This window comes from Nerophis ophidion, linkage group LG29 (genome assembly GCF_033978795.1).
Source record: "Nerophis ophidion isolate RoL-2023_Sa linkage group LG29, RoL_Noph_v1.0, whole genome shotgun sequence".
In the NCBI taxonomy this organism is placed as follows: Eukaryota; Metazoa; Chordata; class Actinopteri; order Syngnathiformes; family Syngnathidae; genus Nerophis; species Nerophis ophidion.
In genome coordinates this window covers 17,141,066-17,164,146 of record NC_084639.1, presented here as the reverse complement: position 1 = coordinate 17,164,146, position 23,081 = coordinate 17,141,066, and the positions used below count along the sequence as shown (strand labels likewise).

At 34.6% G+C, this 23,081-nt stretch overlaps 1 long non-coding RNA gene across 1 annotated transcript; it reads left to right on the top strand.

Moving 5' to 3' along the window:
• Positions 1-618: 618 nt before the first annotated feature.
• On the top strand, positions 619-12,448 carry LOC133546002 (uncharacterized). Its single transcript, XR_009804958.1, has 2 exons — positions 619-7,681; positions 10,400-12,448. It is a non-coding gene; the product is annotated as an uncharacterized LOC133546002 (long non-coding RNA).
• Positions 12,449-23,081: the final 10,633 nt, after the last annotated feature.

The following is a 23,081-nucleotide window of genomic DNA, read 5'->3' as shown; positions in this document are numbered from 1 at the left end:
GTTTGTCTTTTATTGTGGCGGGCGTGTTTGTTACAGGAAGTGGCTCAGCTGCCGGCGCAACCCGAGCAGGATGTTCCCTGCCGGGGGGGATGGGGGGGGGCACCTGTTCAAAGATAATAAAACGTCAGTATGCGGCTTTTATGGCCCCGCCCCCCCTCACTCACTCACTCACTCACTCACTCGCCCCATTTGTCCGCCTCTCTTTGTCAAGGAATTTATCACTGACCCCCACCCTTACATCTCCGACTAGCCCCCAGGGGGGGGGGATGAGGTCATCGCTTTGAGAGTCGGCCAGCAAAAACCAACACAAAACTGGGGAAAGTTGGGAAAAAAAAGGGGCGGGGGGGGGGCTTTTATTTTGAAAAGCGTTGCATATATGGAAGTAAACCAGCACACTTAGTGACTTTCTTTAAAGTTGTATTTTTGCTTTGTCAGCGTGGACCCTCCAGACCAAATGGGCCCTCTGAGCACCCCCCTGCCCCCATTTCCTGTGGGGGGGGGGGGGGGTGGGGGTGTACCTTTTGTTGTCCGCGCTTAAGAGGGGATTAGTCGTTTGTCAACTTCCTGCGACTCCTGAATGACGACAACAATAGGCTTTACTATTTATTGATGTTTTTTTGTTTTTTTTACACCAGAATATTTTTTTAGTGCCAGCTAGGAACTTAGTGGTGCAAAATAAAACATTCATCAGCAAATATAAACAAAGAAAATAGGAATATAATCAAATAACTAACAATTAAATAGTGGTAAAAGTCCCGATGTTTTGTATTAAAATGATGGTAAAAAGAGCTGAGCATGTTCTGAAATACTAAGAAGAGGACACACTCGAACTTGCTTTTATAAATAATATATTTATTTAAATATTTATAATATAACAAACTCGAATTTGCTTATATAAATAATATATTCAACTAAATATACCGTATTTCCTTGAATTGCCACCGGGGCGCTAATTAATTTAAAACCTCTTCTCACTTCTGCGCTTACCAAAGGCATGCGGTAAAAGTAAGCATGCACTAATTATATTAAAACCTCTTCTCACTCCGGCACTTACCAAAGGCATGCAGTAAAAAAATGAGTGTGATGTAAGCTGGGACTTTAAATCGTACTGAAAAGCTCTTAATCGTCTTCCCTTTATGCGATTTCAAATTACCGGTATTGAAATCAGCCTCCTGCATTTTGAAAATGATGACAGGGGAAGTGTCACTCGTGGGAGAAAAAAAATAGAAGATTAAAATAATAAAAAAAATAAAAAGAAGACAAATTTGTATACATGTGTAAATGTATTCAGTTATAAACATTCATTCACTTTCTTCTTTCCTTCATGAATCTAAACTTTACCACTGATGCTAGTTTTTATCTAATAAGTTGTAGGTGTATTTATTTCAGTATAAAAGTATTTCGCTTGGGTCATCTATATTTTATTTAAAAATGTTTTAGTTTTTTGTTGGTTTTTTTTTCTTTGTTTGTTTTCCGCACTTTTTTGTCAGACATAACTGTTTTTTTTTTAATGGCAAACACACAAAATATGCAAAATCTTCCACCAAAGTGGAATATTTGATGGGAACCTTGGATAGAACAATAATTAATAACATTGATTTTGAGTCAATATTATATTTTGATCAATGACAGTTTGAAAGAAAACAAACTGTTGTGTTTTATTGGTCAACATTGCAACGTTTTCTAAACGACATTTCCCCTTTTAAGCTTTTTTTTAATTTCACTTTTCTTGTGTTTTTGTTTATTTTAATAGTATTTTTAGAATGTGCCGCCAAAGGCCACACTTTTGACACCCCTGCTATAAATAATAAACAAATAAATCGGATAAATCTATGGCTAAAAAGCAGCCTGGCGACGCATGCGCGCTTGTCACAACTCTCTCTCTCTCTCTCCGTCTCAGCCCCTCCCTCACGAATGTTGCTGCGCGCGCACACCCTCATCATTTGTTTTGTTTTTAACACTTTCCTAACCCCGGAAGTGAACTGGAAATGGACGCAAAATGGCGGACATTTCAGGCATTGAAGACACTCCGACCAGACAGCCCGCCAAAGAGGACAAGTCCGGGGAAAAGTGGACGAATGGTCAGTTTATCGTAAAGCTAAGTTGGCATAAACACATAGCTTTCTTACTATGCTAACTGTTCCCTTTGTAGCAAGCTAACATGCTAACTTTTGCTATGTCATCATGCTAATGTTTTATGCAAAATGTTTCGCTCATTTGAACGTAAATATAAAAGTTCAACACTCCAATTTTATCACGCTAACATTAGCATTGTTTGTTTTTGATGATTAGTCTTGAAAGTATGCCAACTGTGCCTGCTATAACGAGCCATTGTTAGCATGCTAACATTTTACACAAAAAATTGTGGCTTTCGATACTTTGCGCCATTTTATAAGTGTGCTAACTTTTCCTATGTCATCATGCTAATGTTTTATAAAACTTTTTTTTAGTTAATTTGAACCGAAGTATATTTTTCGACCATTGGCGCCAGCTAGCTTTTCCAATTGCATCATGCTAACATTAGCATTGTTTGTTTCTGATGATTAAAAGTTGAAATTTATGGGATTTTTCAGACATGTCTTAGTCTTGAAAGTATGCCAACCAAGCTATTATTAGCATGCTAAAATTTTATGCTGTCTTTTTAACTGATGTTATTCATTTGAACCTAAAAATAATCGCTTTGGATACTCGGCGCCATCTTAGATGTATGTTAACGTTTCCTATTTTCTCATGCTAACATTAGCATTGTTTGTTTTTGATGATTAGTCTTGAAAGTATGCCAACTGTGCCTGCTATAACGAGCCATTGTTAGCATGCTAACATTTTACACCAAAAATTGTGGGTTTCGATACTTTGCGCCATTTTATAAGTGTGCTAACTTTTCCAATGTCATCATGCTAATGTTTTATGAAAACTTTTTTTTTTTAGTTAATTTGAACCTAAGTATATATTTCAACCATTGGCGCCAGCTAGCTTCTCCAATTGTATCATGCTAACATTAACATTGTTTGTTTCTGTTGATTAAAAGTTCAAATTTATGTGTTTTTTCAGACGTGTCTTAGTCTTGAAAGTATGCCAACTAAGCTATTATTAGCATGCTAGAATTTTTATGGTAGCTTTTTAGCTGATGTTATTCATTTGAACCTAAAAATAATTGCTTCGGGTACTCGGCGCCATCTTAGAAGTATGTTAACGTTTCCTATTTTCTCATGCTAACATTAGCATTGTTTGTTTTTGATGATTAGTCTTGAAAGTATGCCAACTGTGCCTGCTATAACGAGCCATTGTTAGCATGCTAACATTTTACACCAAAAATTGTGGCTTTCGATACTTTGCGCCATTTTATAAGTGTGCTAACTTTTCCTATGTCATCATGCTAATGTTATATAAAAACTTTTTTTTAGTTAATTTGAACCTAAGTATATATTTCGACCATTGGCGCCAGCTGGCTTCTCCAATTGCATCATGCTAACATTAGCATTGTTTGTTTCTGATGATTGAAAGTTAAAATTTATGGGGTTTTCCAGACATGTCTTAGTCGTGAAAGTATGCCAAATAAGCTATTATTAGCATGCTAGAATTTTATGGTAGCTTTTTAGCTGATGTTATTCATTTGAACCTAAAAATATTGGCTTTGGATACTCGGCGCCATCTTAGAAGTATGTTAACGTTTCCTATTTTCTCATGCTAACGTTAGCATGGTTTGATTTTGATTATTCAAACCTAAAATGTATGCGTTTTTGAGACGTGTCCATCTTGCAAGCGTACTAACTTCCTAATATAACGAGCTAATGTTAGCATGCTATTTTTTTATGTTAGCATTTTTGCTCATTTATATACGTATGAAACTAAATATCATGGCTTTCAGTACTTGGCTCCGTCTTATACGTTTGCTAACTATTCCTGTGTGATCATGCTAATGTTTTATGCAAGCTTTTTAGCTCCTTTTAACCTAAATATATATTTCAACACTTGGCGCCAGCTAGCTTCCCCAATTTTATCACGCTAACATTAGTATTGTTTTTTTTTATGATTAGTCTTGAAAGTATGCCAACTGTGCCTGCTATAACGAGCCATTGTTAGCATGCTAACATTTTACACTAAAAATTGTGGCTTTCGATACTTTGCGCCATTTTATAAGTGTGCCAACTTTTCCTATGTCATCATGCTAATGTTATATAAAAACTTTTTTTTAGTTAATTTGAACCTAAGTATATATTTCAACCATGGCGCCAGCTAGCTTCTCCAATTGTATCATGCTAACATTAGCATTGTTTGTTTCTGATGATTGAAAGTTAAAATTTATGGGGTTTTTCAGACATGTCTTAGTCTTGAAAGTATGCCAACCAAGCTATTATTAGCATGCTAGAATTTTTATGCTAGCTTTTTAGCTGATGTTATTCATTTGAACCTAAAAATAATCGCTTTGGATACTCGGCGCCATCTTAGAAGTATGTTAACGTTTCCTATTTTCTCATGCTAACATTAGCATTGTTTATTTTTGATGATTAGTCTTGAAAGTATGCCAACTGTGCCTGCTATAACGAGCCATTGTTAGCATGCTAACCTTTTTCCACAAAAAATTGTGGCTTTCGATACTTTGCGCCATTTTATAAGTGTGCCAACTTTTCCTATGTCATCATGCTAATGTTATATAAAAACTTTTTTTTAGTTAATTTGAACCTAAGTATATATTTCAACCATGGCGCCAGCTAGCTTCTCCAATTGTATCATGCTAACATTAGCATTGTTTGTTTCTGATGATTGAAAGTTAAAATTTATGGGGTTTTTCAGACATGTCTTAGTCTTGAAAGTATGCCAACCAAGCTATTATTAGCATGCTAGAATTTTTATGCTAGCTTTTTAGCTGATGTTATTCATTTGAACCTAAAAATAATCGCTTTGGATACTCGGCGCCATCTTAGAAGTATGTTAACGTTTCCTATTTTCTCATGCTAACATTAGCATTGTTTATTTTTGATGATTAGTCTTGAAAGTATGCCAACTGTGCCTGCTATAACGAGCCATTGTTAGCATGCTAACCTTTTTCCACAAAAAATTGTGGCTTTCGATACTTTGCGCCATTTTATAAGTGTGCTAACTTTTCCTATGTCATCATGCTAATGTTTTATGAAAACTTTTTTTTTTTAGTTAATTTGAACCTAAGTATATATTTCAACCATTGGCGCCAGCTAGCTTCTCCAATTGTATCATGCTAACATTAGCATTGTTTGTTTCTGATGATTGAAAATTAAAATTTAAGGGATTTTTCAGTAATGTCTTAGTCTTGAAAGTATGCCAACTAAGCTATTATTAGCATGCTAGAATTTTATGGTAGCTTTTTAGCTGATGTTATTCATTTGAACCTAAAAATAATCGCTTTGGATACTCGGCGCCATCTTAGAAGTATCTTAACGTTTCCTATTTTCTCATGCTAACGTTAGCATGGTTTGATTTTGATTATTAAAACCTAAAATGTATGCGTTTTTGAGACGTGTCCATCTTGCAAGCGTACTAACTTCCTAGTATAACAAGCTAATGTTAGCATGCAAATTTTTTATGGCATAACCACATAGCTTTTTGAATATGCTAACTGTTCGCGTTATAGCAAGCTAACGTGCTAACTTTTGCCATGTTATCATGCTAATGTTAATGCAAGCTATTTAGCTCTTTTGAACCTAAATATATATTTCAACACTTGGCGCCAGCTGGCTTCTCCAATTTTATCACGCTAACATTAGCATTGTTTGTTTTTGATGATTAGTCTTGAAAGTATGCCAACTGTGCCTGCTATAACGAGCCATTGTTAGCATGCTGACATTTTACGCTAGCTTTTTAGTTCACTTTATTCCGTTGAACCTAAAAATTGTGGCTTTCGATACTTTGCGCCATCTTATAAGTGTGCTAACTTTTCCTATGTCATCTTGTTAATGTTTTATGCAAGCTTTTTTAGCTCATTTGAACTTAAATATGTTTTTCAACACTTGGCGCCAGCTAGCTTCTCCGAATGATCAAAACCTAAAATTTATGGGGTTTTTGAGACATGTCTTAATCTTGAAATTATATCAATGAAGCTATTATTAGCATGCTAGCATTTATGCTAGGTTTTTAGCTCATTTTATTCATTTGAACCTAAAAATCCTGGCTTTGGATACTTGGCGCCATCTTAGAAGTATGTTAACGTTTCCTATTTTATCATGCTAATGTTAGCATGGGTTGATTTTTATTAAGTGGCGCGATCTTAGAATTATGTTAACGTTTCCTATTTTCTCATGCTAACGTTAGCATGGATTGATTTTGATTATTCAAACCTAAAATTCATGGGTTTTTGAGAAATGTCTTAATCTTGCAGCTATGCTAACTGTTCCTAATATAACAAGCCAATGTATACACCACCATGTCATAGTCTGAGTACACACCACCACCACGTCATAATCGGAGTACACACCACCACCACGTCATAATCGGAGTACACACCACCACCACGTCATAGTCGGAGTACACACCACCACCACGTCATAGTCGGAGTACACACCACCACCACGTCATAGTCGGAGTACACAACACCACCACGTCATAGTCGGAGTACACACCACCACCACGTTGTAGTCGGAGTACACACCACCACCACGTTGTAGTCGGAGTACACACCAACCCCACGTCATAATCAATCAATCAATCAATCAATCTTTATTTATATAGCCCCAAATCACAAATGTCTCAAAGGACTGCACAAATCATTACGACTACAACATCCTCGGAAGAACCCACAAAAGGGCAAGGAAAACTCACACCCAGTGGGCAGGGAGAATTCACATCCAGTGGGACGCCAGTGACAATGCTGACTATGTGAAACCTTGGAGAGGACCTCAAATGTGGGCAACCCCCCCCTCTAGGGGACCGAAAGCAATGGATGTCGAGCGGGTCTAACATGATACTGTGAAAGTTCAATCCATAGTGGCTCCATGACAGCAGCGAGAATCCCGTCCACAGGAAACCATCTCAAGCGGATCAGCAGCGTAGAGATGTCCCCAACCGATACAGGCAAGCGGTCCATCCTGGGTCCCAACGTCATAATCGGAGTACACACCACCACGTTGTAGTCGGAGTACACACCACCCCAAAGTCATAATCGGAGTACACACCACCACATAGTCGGAGTACACACCACCACCACGTTGTAGTCGGAGTACACACCACCACCACGTCATAGTCGGAGTACACACCACCACCACGTCGTAGTCGGAGTACACACCACCACCACGTCATAGTGGAGTACACACCACCACCACGTCATAGTCTGAGTACACACCACCACCACGTCATAGTGGAGTACACACCACCACCACGTCATAGTCGGAGTACACACCACCACCACCACGTCATAGTCGGAGTACACACCACCACCACCACGTCACAGTCGGAGTACACACCACCACCATGTCATAGTCGGAGTAAACCCACACACCCTTTTTCTTCCATGCTAGGGCACACTGTTCTCTCCCAGCGGTCCTCAAACGCCTCATATGGTTCCCGTTAATCCCTCCATGCATAGAAATCAGCAATCAGAGGAAGTGCAAGATTGGTGGAGAAGATCAGCGCCTGTTCTGAACTCCTACTTGATGACCAGCAGCTGGGAAGAAACTTCTGGAAAACCTGCAGCAGGAACCTTGCAACGAAGGTACTTGTGGTAGTAGTGGTACTAGTAGTATTAGTGGTAGTAATAGTGGTAGTGGTGGTAGTGTTAGTGGTACTAGTAGTAATTATGTAGTAGAGTAAATGGTTGTAGTATTAGTAATGATACTAATAGTAGTGATATTGGTGTAAGTGGTAACAGTAGGAGAAAGAGTTGTAGTAGTAGTTTTAGTATATAGTAATAGTAATGGTAGTAGTGGTAGTAATTGTAGTAGTTATAATAGTTGTAGTAATGGTGGTGCTGGTAGTAGATTTGTTGGAAAGAGTGGTAGTAGTAGTAGTAATAATAGTAGTATTCGTAATAGTGTTGGAAATAGTGGTAGTAGTAGTAGTAGTAGTAGTAATATTAATAGTAGTGGTAATAGTATTATTACTAGTAGTAATAATCAAATCGGGAGTAGTATTAGTAGTGGTAATTGTAGTAGCATTAATAGTAGTAGTATTAATGGTAGTAGTGGTATCGGTAATAGTACTTGTCGTAGTAGTAATAATAGTAATAGTAGTAGTAATGTATTAGTAGTGGGGCAGTGGAGGAGTGGCCGTGCGCAATCCGAGGGTCCCTGGTTCAATCCCCACCTAGTTCCAACCTCGTCACGTCCGTTGTGTCCTGAGCAAAAGACACTTCACCCTTGCTCCTGATGGGTGCTGGTTAGCGCCTTGCATGGCAGCTCCCTCCATCAGTGTGTGAATGTGTGTGTGAATGTGGAAGTAGTGTCAAAGCGCTTTGAGTACCTTGAATGTAGAAAAGCGCTATACACGTACAACCCATTTATCATTTATTTATTTAGTATTTGTAATCATAGTAGTGATAGTAGTAGTAGTAGACTTAGCAGTAATAATAGTAGTAGTAGTAGTGATAGTAATAGTATTACTAGTAGCAATGGTGGTAGTAGTAGTAGTAGTAGTAGTAGCATTATTTCAATCAGTAGTTATAAAATAGGGAGTACTAGTAATTGTAGTAGTACGCATAATTTAGTAGTGGTAAATTTGTAGTAGTTGTAATATTAGTAGTGCTAGTAGTAATGGTAGTAGTAGTAGTAGTAATGTTAGAAATAGTGGTGGTGGTAGTAGTAGTAATAGTAATAGTAAATGTGGTAGTAGTAGTAGTAGTAGTATTGGTAATAGTATTAGTAATTATAGTAGTAGTATTAATAGTAGTAGTACTAGTAGTGGTATCAGTATTGGTAGTAGTACTAGTAGTAGTAATAATGATACTGCTAATAGTAGTTGTAGTAGTAGTAGAAGTAGTGGTGTTAGAAATAGTAGTATTAGTAATAGTGTTATTATTAATATTAGTAGTAATAAAATAGGGAGTAGTAGTACTAATAGTAGTAGTATTAATAGTTGTAGTATTAGTATCAGTATTGGTAGTAGTACTAGTATTAGTAGTAATAATGATACTACTAGTAGTAGTTATAGTAGTAGTAGAAGTAGTGGTGTTAGAAATGGTAGTATTACAACTAGTGTTATTATTAATATTAGTAGTAATAAAATAGGGAGTACTAGTTGTAGTACTAGTAGTGGTAATAGTAGTAGTATTAATGGCAGTAGTACTAGTAGTGGTATCAGTATCGGTAATAGTTATAGTAGTAGGAGTAGTAATAGTAATACTAGTAGTAATATATTAGTGGTGGTATTAGTAGTAGTAGTTATAGTAGTAGTAGTAATAGTAGTAGTACTACTAGTAGTAGTGGTGGTGGTAGTAGTAGTAATAGTATTATTTTAATTAGTAGTTATAAAATAGGGAGTACTAATAATTGTAGTAGTACACATAATTTAGTAGTGGTAAAATGTTAGTAGTTGTAATATTAGTAGTACTAGTAGTATTGGTGGTAGTAGTAGTAATAGTAGTGTTAGAAATTGTGGTAGTAGTAGTAGTAATAGTAGTGGTAGTAGTAGTAAATGTGGTAGTAGTAGTAATAAATATGTATTGGTGGTAGTAGTAATTATAGTAGTACTAGTAATGGTAGTAGTGGCAGTAGTTGAATTGAATTGAATTGAATTTATATAGCGCTTTTCTCTAGTGACTCAAAGCACTTTACATAGTGACACCCAATATCTAAGTTACATTTAAACCAGTGTGGGTGGTACTGGGAGCAGGCGGGTTAAGTGTCTTGCCCAAGGACACAACAGCAGTGACTAGGATGGCGGAAGCGGGAATCGAACCTGCAACCCTCAGGTTGCTGGCACGGCCACTCTACCAACCGAGCTATACCGTTAGGGTAATAGTGGTCGTAATTGTAATAGCAGTAGTAATAAAAGTAGTAGTAATACAAGTAGTAATACGTCCTCCGTGTGTAGAAACAAATGTAAACTTTATTTTTGTGCTGAAAACAATAAGTTTGTATTTCAGGTCCACAAAGTGTTGATCATCCAGCTTCATTTAGTGAGCTGGGAATGAAATATTCATGTGTACATTTTATTAACATCTTGTAAAAAGTAGAATTGTCAAGCAGGGAAGCCTTTTTTTCTAGCAATTATTAGAATTGATGTCCTCTGCAGCAATTGACTTATATGAAGATGTTTTTATACAAACATGATGTTGACATCATGCAGTTGAAATATAATCATGTTCAGTAAACAGGAAGTCATGCATCAATAAAGGATAAATGTCCTTTAGGGCCCAACTGACAACACCACCTTCTTCCTCTTTCCACCGCCTTTGTGTGTGTGTGTGTGTGTGTGTGTGTTTGCTGCATTCCAGGCCCCCTACAACCACTTTTGTTCCGCTTTTCCCTTTGATATTGTCCAGCAATGGAAAACAAACACTCTCACACACACACACAGGCTGAGAGGACGGTTAGGATGTAAAAAAAAGATAAAAAAGAAGAAAATAACAAGAAGAAGATGATGATGAAGAAGAAGAAAAAGAAAATAAAAAAGAAAATGACATGAAGAAGAAGAAAAAAACACGAAGTTGTTGATGAAGAAGATAAACAAGAAGAAAATAACACAAAAAAAAGATAAAGAAGACAAAGAAGAAAAAGAAGATAAAGAAGACAATAAAGAAGAAAATGACACAAAGAAGAAGAAAAACACACGTTGAAGAAGTTGATGATGAAGATAAAGAAGAAGAAAATAACACGAAAAAGAAGATAAAGAAGACAAAAATGACACAAAGAAGATGAAGAAGAAAAAGAAAAAAACATGATGAAGAAGCTGATGATGAAGAAGAAGATAAAGAAGAAACTAACACGAAAAAGAAGATAAAGAAGATGAAAATTACACAAAGAAGAAGATGATGAAGAAAAAGAAAATAAAGAAAAATAAAACGACACGAAGAAAAACATGATGAACAAAAAGAAGATATAGAAGATAACATGAAGAAGAAGATGCTGATGAAGAAGATAAAAAGGAAGAAAATAACACTAAGAAGATGATGATGAAGAAGAAAATGAAGATAAAGAAGAAAATGACATGAAGAAGACAAAGAAGAAGAAGAAGAAAATAACTTAATGAAGAAGTTGATAAAGAAGAAGAAAATAACATGAAAAAGAAGATAAAGAAGAAGAAAATGAGACAAAGAAGAAGATGATAATGAAGGACAAGATAAAGTTGAAGAAAACAACACAAAGAAGAAGATGATGATGTAGAAGAGGAAAAAGAAAATTACATGAAGAAGAAGATAAAGAAGAAGAAAATAACACGAAGATGATGATGAAGAAGAAAAAGAAGAAAATAACACAAAAAAGGAGATAAAAATGACAAAAATAACAAGAAAATAAAGAAGAAAATGACAGGAAGAAGAAGATGATGAAGAAAAAGATAAAGACAACAACACAAAGAAGATGATGAAGGTGATGTAAAAGAAGATAAATAAGGAGAAAATAACATGAAGATGATGAAGAAGAAGAAGATAAAGAAGAAAATGACACAAAGAAGATAAAGAAGAAGAAAATAACACGATGAAGAAGTTGATGAAGAAGAAGATAAAGAAGAAGAAAATAACACGATGATGAAGATAAAGAAGAAAAAAATAACATGAAGATGATGATGAAGAAGATAAAGAAGAAGTAAATAACATGAAGAAGAATAAGATAATGATGATGAAGATAAAGAAGAAGGTAAAGAAAAAGAAGATAAAGAAGTTGAAGAAGAAGAAGAAAATAACACAATGAAGAAGATAAAGAAGAAGAAAATAACATGAAGAAGAAGAGGATGATTAAGAAGATAAAGAAGAAGATAAAGAAAAATAAAATAACTCAAAGAAGAAGATGTCAATGAAAAAGAAGATAAAGAAGAACATGAAGAAAATGACAAGAAGACAAAGAAAAAGAAAATGACACAAAGAAGACAATAAAGAAGAAAAAACATGGAGATGATGATGAAGAAGAAGATAAAGAAGAAGAAAATAACTAGAAGAAGAAGATGATAATGATGAAGGAAATGCGAGGAGTTGAGTTGATACCAAAATGGATACATGGATGATACAGCAGAGGATTGGCAGAATGTCATGTGGTCAGATGAAACCAAAATAGAACTTTTTGCTTTAAACTCAGCTGGTGGTGTTTGGAGGAAGAAGAATACTGAGTTGCATCCCAAGAACACCATACCTACTGTGAAGCATGGGGGTGGAAACATCATGCTTTGGGGCTGTTTTTCTGCTAAGGGGACAGGACGATTGATCCGTGTTAAGGAAAGAATGAATGAGGCCATGTATCCTGAGATTTTCAGCCAAATCCTTCCATGAATGGTTGACCAAATACTTATTTTCCACCATAGTTTACAAATAAATTCTTTAAAATTCCTACAATGTGAATTCCTGGATTTTTTTTCACATTCTGTCTCTCACAGTTGAAGTGTACCTATGATGAAAATGACAGACCTCTGTCATCATTTGAAGTGGGAGAACTTGCTGACTAAATACTTTTTTGCCCCATGTGATGTGTGTATATATGTATGTGTGTATACGCGTATACATGATTGTATATCAATCAATCAATCAATGTTTACTTATATAGCCCTAAATCACTAGTGTCTCAAAGGGCTGCACAAACCACTACGACATCCTCGGTAGGCCCACATAAGGGCAAGGAAAACTCACACCCAGTGGGACATCGGTGACAATAATGACCCAGTATGGACGTCGGTGACAATGATGACTATGAGAACATGATACTGTGAAAGATCAATCCATAATGGATCCAACACAGTCACGAGAGTCCAGTCCAGAGCGGATCCAACACAGCAGCGAGAGTCCCGTTCACAGCGGAGCCAGCAGGAAACCATCCCAAGAGGAGGCTGATCAGCAGCGCAGAGATGTCCCCAGCCGATACACAGGCGAGCAGTACATGGCCACCGGATCGGACCGGACCCCCTCCACAAAGGAGAGTGGGACATAGAAGAAAAAGAAAAGAAACGGCAGATCAACTGGTCTAAAAAGGGAGTCTATTTAAAGGCTAGAGTATACAGATGAGTTTTAAGGTGAGACTTAAATGCTTCTACTGAGGTAGCATCTCGAACTGTTACCGGGAGGGCATTCCAGAGTACTGGAGCCCGAAATGAAAAAGCTCTACAGCCCGCAGACTTTTTTTGGGCTTTGGGGATCACTAATAAGCCGGAGTCCTTTGAACGCAGATTTCTTGCCGGGACATATGGTACAATACAATCGGCAAGATAGGATGGAGCTAGACCGTGTATTATTTTATACGTAAGTAGTAAAACTTTAAAGTCACATCTTAAGTGCACAGGAAGCCAGTGCAGGTGAGCCAGTACAGGCGTAATGTGATCAAACTTTCTTGTTCTTGTCAAAAGTCTAGCAGCCGCATTTTGTACCAACTGTAATCTTTTAATGCTAGACATGGGGAGACCCGAAAATAATACGTTACAGTAATCGAGGCGAGACGTAACGAACGCATGGATAATGATCTCGGCGTCTTTAGTGGACAGAATGGAGCGAATTTTAGCGATATTGCGGAGATGAAAGAAGGCCGTTTTAGTAACGCTTTTAATGTGTGCCTCAAAGGAGAGAGTTGGGTGGAAGATAATACCCAGATTCTTTACCGTGTCGCCTTGTTTAATTGTTTGGTTGTCAAATGTTAGAGTTGTATTATTAAATAGAGTTCGGTGTCTAGCAGGACCGATAATCAGCATTTCCATTTTTTTGGCGTTGAGTTGCAAAAAGTTAGCGGACATCCATTGTTTAATTTCATTAAGACACGCCTCCAGCTGACTACAATCCGGCGTGTTGGTCAGCTTTAGGGGCATGTAGAGTTGGGTGTCATCAGCATAACAGTGAAAGCTAACACCGTATTTGCGTATGATGTCACCTAGCGGCAGCATGTAGATGCTGAAGAGTGCAGGGCCAAGGACCGAACCCTGGGGAACTCCACACGTTACCTTAATGTAGTCTGAGGTCACATTGTTATGGGAGACACACTGCATCCTATCAGTAAGATAAGAGTTACACCAAGATAGGGCTAAGTCTGACATACCAATTCGTGTTTTGATACGTTCTAATAAAATATTATGATCGACAGTATCGAAAGCAGCGCTAAGATCGAGGAGCAGCAACATAGATGACGCATCAGAGTCCATCGTTAGCAATAGATCATTAGTCATTTTTGCGAGGGCTGTCTCCGTGGAGTGATTTGCCGTGAAACCGGATTGAAAGGTTTCACATAGATTGTTAGACGCTAAGTGTTCATTTAACTGCTCCGCAACAATTTTTTTCGAGGATTTTTGAAATAAAGGGAAGGTGAGACACCGGTCGGTAGTTTACCATGAGGTCAGGATCGAGGTTAGGTCTTTTAAGAAGAGGATGAATAACCGCTTTTTTGAATGCTAGGGGAACAGTGCCCGAGGAAAGTGATAAGTTTATAATATTTAGCACTGATGGACCTAATAATACAAAGAGCTCCTTGATCAGTTTCCCAGGAAGAGGGTCAAGTAAACATGTTGTTTGTTTTATTCCATTTACACGTTGTAACAATTCCTCTAATGTTATTTCCTCAAAACGAGAGAAACTATTTTGGAGGGCAGTATCCGCCGTATATACAATCGTATCAGTGTTAATAGAACCCCGTTGTAGCTGGGACGCATTGTCTTTAATCTCCTTTCTAATGACTTCAATTTTCTTACTAAAGAATTGCATAAAGTCATCAGCTGAGTGGGTGGAGCTACAGGAAGGAGTCCCTTGTTGGGTTAGCGATGCTACCGTACTAAACAAAAATTTAGGATCGTTTTTATTACGGTGGATGAGATTTGAGTAATAATTAGCTTTAGCTAAGGTAAGCATGCGTTTATAAGTTATTAAACCATCACTAAATGCTTGATGGTGCACCTCAAGTTTAGTCGTGCGCCATTTGCGTTCCAGCTTTCTACATAATAATTTCTGAGCTTTAGTTTCTTCTGTTAACCACGGGGTGCGCTTTTTTGGAGCCTTTTTTAACTTTAGCGGTGCTATGTTAGCGGTGCTATGTTAGCGGTGCTATGTTATCAATGGTTTCGCGCAGGGCGTCGTTAAAGTTGTTAGTGAGGTTATCAATAGAGCCCACATATTTTGGGAATGGTGCCATTACCGAGGGCAGTAGGTCAGCAAGAGTTGTCGTTGTGGCCGTATTAATGTTGCGGCTGCTATAGCAGTTATTATTATTATTAGTTTGACGAACATGCGTCTGAACCTCGAATTTTATAAGGTAATGATCGGACAATACTTTAGTATACGGGAGTATCGTAACTTTGGAAGCGGTGATACCCCTGACAAGCACTAGGTCTATCGTATTACCGTTGCGATGCGTGGGTTCATTTATTATTTGTGTGAGACCACAGCAATCAATTACAGTCTGGAGCGCTACGCACGGTGGGTCCGATGGGGTATTCATATGGATATTAAAGTCCCCCATTATGATTATATTATCGGCGTGTGTCACTAGATCAGCAACGAACTCTGAGAATTCATTGATAAAGTCCGAACAGGGCCCTGGGGGGCGGTAGATAACAGCCAGGTGTAGAGGCAGCGGTGTGACAGACCTCATAGTAAGCACCTCAAACGATTTATATTTATTATTTATGTTAGGACTAAGGTTAAAGTTTTCGTTGTATATTAGTGCGACCCCCCCACCCCTTTTAAGCGGACGGGCAATATGCGCATGTGTAAAGTTAGGAGGACATGCCTCATTTAGCGCAAAAAAGTCGTTTGGTTTAAGCCAGGTTTCACTGAGACCGATGACGTTAAGATTGTTGTCTCTGATGATATCATTAACTAACAACGTTTTGGGAGACAATGATCTTATGTTTAAAAAACCTATATTATAGGTAGTGGGCTGTTTTAGGGAGTTTTTGATCAAATTATCCGTAGTAGCAATATTAAAAATGTTGTGTTTATTATGTCCAGTGCATTTAGTATAGTTACGACCATATCTAGGAATTGATACGACAGGAATTTTCCGATTGTTTGATTGTTGTTTTGATAAACTGCACGCATCATGGTTAGCCACCTCAGTAACGGGGATTTTCCGATTGTTTGTTTGTTGCTTTGATAAACTGCACACATCATAGTTAGCCACCTCAGTAACGGGGATCTTCCGATTGTTTGTTTGTTGCTTTGATAAACTGCACGCATCATAGTTAGCCACCTCAGTAAAACACATGTCCAACTCTGAAACACTCAAAGCAGAAAAAACGTGTTCTAATTTAACTGACTCTTTACCCAGACCAGTAGTCTCGCATCTTTCATTTAAATCCGTCTTCAGGATGGAGGGAAGTGGTGTTCTGTGGGGATTAGCCTTCTGCTTTGTTTTTAGCCCCGCTCGACATCCGCGTTTCCGATCACACCGCTGGCGTCTGCTCCGTAGACGGCCCCCGCTGCTACTAGACTCCCCTGCTTCACAGGCCGCTGGATGTAGCCGCCGACGTATTCCCATGCTAGTTAGCAAGTCTAGCACGCAAGTGTCTATCGGTCCAAAACGGCCCGATATGTCCATATCCAGAAGTGTCTGGCGGTCGTACGTGATCACAGAGTGACCACGATGCGAGCCAGCCATAAAGTTTGTGGAATTGTCCGGTATTATTTATATATAATATATACCTGCATAAATACGTGTACAGTATATATGTATAAATGATAAATAAATGATAAATGGGTTGTATTTGTATAGCGCTTTTCTACATTCAAGGTACTCAAAGCGCTTTGACACTACTTCCACATTCACACACACATTCACACACACATTCACACACTGATGGAGGGAGCTGCCATGCAAGGCGCTAACCAGCACCCATCAGGAGCAAGGGTGAAGTGTCTTGCTCAAGGACACAACGGACGTGACGATGTTGGTACTAGGTGGGGATTGAACCAGGGACCCTTGGGTTGTGCACGGCCACTCTTCCACTGCGCCATATATATATATATATATATATATATATATATATATATATATATATAAGTTGTTTTTTTTACAAAAATAGGAAGCTTAGTGGAGGCGGGAACCAATTATTCATGTTCACGTTGACTCCGCTGCACTATACCAATGTTTTGGTTGGCAAAGCATGTTGAAGAACTGATTTAGTTTGTAAATGGAGGTTCCACTGTAGAAAAGCAGTATTAATAATAATCATGAAAAGAAGAAGATCCCAAAGGACAAGAAGAAGAAGAAAAATAAGGAGGGAAGTTTATACCCAAAGCCTCCCCCTTTTGTCCTCTTCCTGCTTTCTTCCCCAGATTAACTTGACATCAGACAGATGGTTCCCGTCTGCTGCCTTTTTTACATTCACTTCCTGCCCCCCCTCACCTCCTGCCTCCATTCCTTCCTCCCTCTCACCCCCCCAAGGGCTCCTCTGGAAATAATCTTTTATTGGCGGCTTGTTCGGAAGTGACCTCCTGACCTTGATTAGATAGGCCAAGTCCTATCACACTTTTCTTGCCCCCATCCTGTGTGGGGACAACAATGGGGGGGGGGGGGGCTTTAGTGCTCTTCTCAGTGGGGGGGGGGGGGGGGGGGGGGTTTAAAGCAGGACACTTCCCCCTCATCACTGGGTGCTAGTTGCAAACCCTGCCTTGCCAAACTACAAGTCAGGGATGATGACTAACCTCCTAGTTAGCAGTTAGCTCGCCCTTTAAATCGGCTGATCTTTTAGTTCTTTTGTTGGGTTTGTTAAACATCGTCTTTTCACTAACTCTATTTTAATTTTTATACACTGATTTTTAAAACACTATTTTAACCAACGTATTTGATTAAAAACTGCATTTTAACATTTTGCTGTATTTTCCAAAGTATGTCTTCATTCTGTGTTTTTAATCTGTTTTAAGAGGGTTTTTTTCTTCTTCGTGTTTTAGGATTTTTATTTTATTTTTTTTAACGACTTTTAGCAGTCTTATTCGATGTTTTAGCAGTAATTATGTTTTAGACGTCACTGGAGTCATTTTATATGTTTTAGAGTCATTTTAGAACGTGTTTGTTGTGTTTAGGAAGTCATTTGAAATGTTTTACTAGTCTTTTTAACACGTTAAGTCATTTTATGCATTTGTGTTTCGCCCAAGAGGTAGAACATCTGTGTTTTCTGGAATCTGAATCTTCTACACTGAATTCATTTAAGGTGAATTTTAAAACACTGTATTTAAACAAACTTACTTTTTGAAACATTATTTTAAAATACTGTATTTTAAAACACTGTACTTTTACACAAAATGATGTATACACTGAATTTTAAAACACTGTATTTAAACAAACTTACATTTTGAAACACTTTTAACAAACAGTATTTTAAAACACTGTACTTTCACACAAAATAACGTGTACACTGAATTTCAAAACACTGTATTTTTACACAAAATAATGTATACACTGAATTTTAAAACACTGTATTTAAACAAACTTACTTTTTGAAACATTATTTTAAAATACTGTATTTTAAAACACTGTACTTTTACACAAAATAATGTATACACTGAATTTTAAAACACTGTATTTAAACAAACTTACTTTTTGAAACACTTTTAAAAAACTACTTTAAAACACTATTTTCACACAAAATAATGTATACACTGAATTTTAAAACACTGTATTTAAACAAACTTACTTTTTGAAACACTATTTTAACAAGCTGTGTTTTAAAACACTGTACTTTTAAACAAAATAATGTATACACTGAATTTTAAAACACTGTATTTAAACAAGGCTACTTTTTGAAACACTATTTCAACAAACTGTATTTTAAAACACTGTACTTTTACACAAAATAATGCATTTGTATACACATTTGTATACAATAATGTATACACTGAATTTTAAAACACTGTATCTCAACAAACTTACTTTTTGAAACACTATTTTAACAAACAGTATTTTAAAACACTTTATTTTTACACAAAATAATGTATACACTGATTTTTAAAACACTGTATTTAAACAAACTTACTTTTTGAAACACTATTTTAACAAACATTATTTTAAAACACTGTACTTTCACACAATAATGTATACACTGAATTTGTAAACACTATTTAAACAAACTTACTTTTTGAAGCACTATTTTAACAAACAGTATTTTAAAACACTGTGCTTTTACACAAAATAATGTATACACTGAATTTTAAAACACTATTTAAACAAACTTACTTTTTGAAACACTTTTAAAAAACTACTTTAAAACACTGTATTTTCACACAAAATAATGTATACACTGATTTTTAAAACACTGTATTTAAACAAACTTACTTTTTGAAACACTATTTTAACAAACAGTATTTTAAAACACTGTACTTTCACACAAAATAATGTATACACTGAATTTTAAAACACTGTATTTAAACAAACTTACTTTTTGAAACACTATTTTAACAAACAGTATTTTAAAACACTGTACTTTTACACAAAATAATGTATACACTGAATTTTAAAACACTGTATTTAAACAAACTTACTTTTTGAAACACTATTTTAACAAACAGTATTTTAAAACACTGTACTTTTACACAAAATGATGTATACACTGAATTTTAAAACACTGTATTTAAACTAACTTACTTTTTGAAACACTATTTTAACAAACAGTATTTTAAAACACTGTACTTTTACACAAAATAATGTATACACTGAATTTTAAAACACTGTATTTAAACAAAGTTACATTTTGAAACACTTTTAACAAACAGTATTTTAAAACACTGTACTTTCACACAAAATAACGTGTACACTGAATTTCAAAACACTGTATTTTTACAAAAAATAATGTATACACTGAATTTTAAAACACTGTATTTAAACAAATTTACTTTTTGAAACATTATTTTAAAATACTGTATTTTAAAACACCGTACTTTTACACAAAATAATGTATACACTGAATTTTTAAACACTGTATTTAAACAAACTTACTTTTTGAAAAACTTTTAAAAAACTACTTTAAAACACTATATTTTTACACAAAATAATGTATACACTGATTTTCAAAACACTGTATTTAAACAAACTTACTTTTTGAAGCACTATTTTAAAAAACAGTATTTTAAAACACTACCTTTACACAAAGTAATGTATACACTGAATTTTAAAACACTGTATTTAAACTAACTTACTTTTTGAAACACTATTTTAACAAACAGTATTTTAAAACACTGTGCTTTTACACAAAATGATGTATACACTGAATTTTAAAACACTGTATTTAAACAAACTTACTTTTTGAAACACTATTTTAACAAGCTGTATTTTAAAACACTGTACTTTTACACAAAATAATGTTACACTGAATTTTAAAACACTGTATTCAAACAAAGTTACTTTTTAAAACACTTTAACAAACAGTATTTTAAAACACTGTACTTTTGCACAAAATAATGTATATGCTGAATTTTAAAACACTATTTAAACAAAGTTACTTTTAAAAGACTTTTTAAACAAACTGTATTTCAAAACACTGTATTTCTACATAAAAAATGTATACAATGAATTTTAAAACAATGTATTTTGACCAACTGTATTTTTTAAAACGCCAGTTTTAAACTGGTTGTTTATGCATTGAATTTTAAAACACTATTTAAAAAAAAAAAATTGTGTATTTTGACAAACTAAATTTTAAAACTATTTTCTTTACAAACTGATTTTGTGAACACTGCATTTTAACAAACACATTTTTACACTCAGATTTGTATGCACTGAATTTTAAAACACTATTTTGAACAAACTTACTTTTAAAACACTTTTGAAAAACTATTTTAAAACACAAAAAAAAACTATTTTTCCTCATAAAAGGTATCCACTGAATCTTAAAATACTGTATTTTTTATTTGCATTCAAACAAACTTAGTTTTTAAAACACTATTTCAACAAACAGTATTTCAAAATACTGTATTTTTACACAACAAAAATGTATGCGCTGAATTTTAAAACACTATTTCAACAAACATTTTTTTAAACCCTGTATTTTAACAAACACATTTTCACACTCAGATGTGTATGCACTGAATTTCAAAACACTGTAAACAAACTTACTTTTTAAAACACTTTTTAAAAACTATTTTAAAACACTTGAAAAAACTTTCAAAATTAAATTTTTACTCAAAAAATGTATACACTGAATCTTAAAACACTGTATTTTTAATTTGGAATCAAACACTTACTTTTTAAAACACTATTTCAACAAACATAATTTTAAAACAATGTATTTCAACAAACGGAATTTTAAAACACTTTTTTTTAACAAACTGATTTTTTAAAACCCCGTATTTTAACAAACACATTTTCCCACTCAGATTTGCATGCACTGAATTTTAAAACACTGTAAACAAACTTACTTTTAAAAACACTTTTAAAAAACTATTTTAAAACACTTAAAAAAACTTTTGCAAAACTGTATTTTTACTCAAAAAATGTATACACTGAATCTTAAAACTCTGTATTTTTTATTTGTATTCAAACAAACTTACTTTTTAAAACACTATTTCAACAAACAGTATTTTAAAACACTGTATTTAAACAAACGGAATTTTAAAACACACTTTATTTAACAAACTGATTTTTTTAAACCCTGTATTTTAACAAACACATTTTTACACTCAGATTTTTATGCACTGAATTTTAAAACACTGTATTAAAGAAACTTACTTTTTAAAACACTTTTAAAAAAACTATTTTAAAACATTTAAAAAAACTTTTTCAAAACTGTATTTTTACTCAAAAAATGTATACACTGAATCTTATAACAGTGTATTTTTTATTTGCATTCAAACAAACTTACTTTTTAAAACACTATTTCAACAAACAGTATTTTAAAACACTGTATTTTTGCACAACAAAAATGTTTATGCTGAATTTTCAAACACTGTATTTCAACAAATGGAATTTTAAAACAAACTTTTTTTTTAACAAAATGATTTTTTAAAACCCTGTATTTTAACAAACACATTTTCCCACTCAGATTTGTATGCACTGAATTTTAAAACACTGTAAAGAAACTTACTTTTTAAAACACTTTTAAAAAAACATTTTAAAACACTTAAAAAACTTTTTCAAAACTGTATTTTTACTCAAAAAATGTATACACTGAATCTTAAAACACTGTATTTTTTATTTGAATTCAAACAAACTTACTTTTTAAAACACTATTTCAACAAACAGTATTTTAAAACACTGTATTTTTGCACAACAAAAATGTTTACGCTGAATTTTGAAACACTGTATTTTAACAAACGGAATTTTAAAACACACTTTTTTTTAACAAACTGATTTTTTAAAACTGTATTTTAACAAACACATTTTTACACTCAGATTTTTATGCACTGAATTTAAAAAAAATTTATTAAAGAAACTTACTTTTTAAAACACTTTTAAAAAACTATTTTAAAACACTTAAAAAAACTTTCAAAACTGTATTTTTACTCAAAAAATGTATACACTGAATCTTAAAACATTGTATTTTTTATTTGCATTCAAACAAACTTACTTTTTAAAACACTATTTCAACAAACAGTATTTTAAAACACTGTATTTTTACACAACAAAAATGTATACGCTGAATTTTAAAACACTGTATTTCAACAAACGGAATTTTAAAACACACTTTTTTTTAACAAACTGATTTTTTTAAACCCTGTATTTTAACAAACACATTTTTACACTCAGATTTGTATGCACTGAATTTTAAAACACTGTAAAGAAACTTACTTAAAAAAAAAAAACATTTCAAAACACTTAAATAACTTTTTCAAAACTGTATTTTTACTCAAAAAATGTATGCACTGAATCTTAAAACACTGTATTTTTTATTTGAATTCAAACAAACTTACTTTTTAAAACATTATTTCAACAAACGTTATTTTAAAACACTGTATTTTTGCACAACAAAAATGGATACGCTGAATTTTAAAACACTGTATTTCAACAAACTGAATCTTAAAACACCCTTTTTTTTTTTAACAAACTGATTTTTTTGAACCCTGTATTTTA